This window comes from Austrofundulus limnaeus, unplaced genomic scaffold, assembly GCF_001266775.1.
Source record: "Austrofundulus limnaeus strain Quisiro unplaced genomic scaffold, Austrofundulus_limnaeus-1.0 Scaffold162, whole genome shotgun sequence".
Lineage (NCBI taxonomy): Eukaryota > Metazoa > Chordata > Actinopteri > Cyprinodontiformes > Rivulidae > Austrofundulus > Austrofundulus limnaeus.
In genome coordinates, this window is record NW_013952564.1 from 331,108 (window position 1) to 332,207 (window position 1,100).

A 1,100-nucleotide genomic window follows, 5' to 3' on the forward strand; every position below is an offset into this window, starting at 1 on the left:
GTGTGTGTGTGTGTGTGTGTGTGTGTGTGTGTGTGTGTGTGTGTGAAGGAGACAGATGTGAGCTCCATGCTGCCCCGTGGCTCCTGCTGCTGCTGCAGGACAGGAACAAGTCTGAGTCCAGCAGCTGGCAGCCACCAACACGGTCAGGCTGCAGAGAGCATCTCTGTTTACTGAAGACATTTGCTAAAAAACAAGATGAAAATAAAGGCCCAGCGTTCCCCGCAGGAATGCACGTCGCCCACCGTCCTTCATGTCAACGTCTTTCAGCTGCTTTAACCTTAAAATGAACTTTCACGACTCTCTACCACACTACTTTAAAGCTCAACATCTGTTTGTTTAACCAAACTATGGCCACTTTTGTGCTTTCTAAAGTCATCAAACCACTGCCTTTACATAGGTTGGTGGATAAAATCTCTTTCAAAAATAAACAAGGCCAAATAAGTATTTTTATAAATCTCTGAATAAATCCAGTCAGCCTACATCCTTTAGATGTTTGTGTTTCTTTTATTGAATAATTCAAATTTCCTAAAGTGGTACTGAAGCTTTCATTGAGCTACTTTTAGAATTGATGCTGAAGTATGAAACACACATTAAAACCTCAAAAATTTTAGCCAGTTTAGGAGAACAAATCTTTAAAAAGGCACACAGTTTATAGAAATTGTTTATTTAATCAGATTGTTTCAATGGAACTATTTGAAAGTGAATCAAATATTTGTTTCATTTGATCAAGTTTTACATTTTGGAGTCAGAGTTACTGACTTGGATTGTCATCTGCAGAAATAAATGAATACAAATATGCCTTTGTTGCCAACATTTGGCCTTTTTAAGTCACACACAAACAAGTTTGTGTTTCTATCCTTATTAGGATGTTGACCCTTTACCCTAAACCCCCACTGTGAATCCCTACACCTAACCTAAACTCAATTAGTTCTTAACCTAACCCCCAACCCAAAAATGGAGTTCCACCATATTCGGATCGGTCTTTGGTCCCTATAAGAACTACTGGTTGGTGTGTATACAGAAACTGACCTAAAAAGGTAACACACACACACACACACACACACACACACACACACACACACACACACACACACACACAC

The 1,100-nt window shown here is 39.5% G+C and overlaps 1 protein-coding gene across 1 annotated transcript in view; it reads right to left on the reverse strand.

The window, feature by feature from the left end:
• The window catches only part of ucmab (upper zone of growth plate and cartilage matrix associated b), a 5,562-nt gene that overhangs the window by 3,298 nt on the left and 1,164 nt on the right, over positions 1–1,100 (reverse strand). The gene's annotated exons all lie outside the window — the stretch shown is intronic.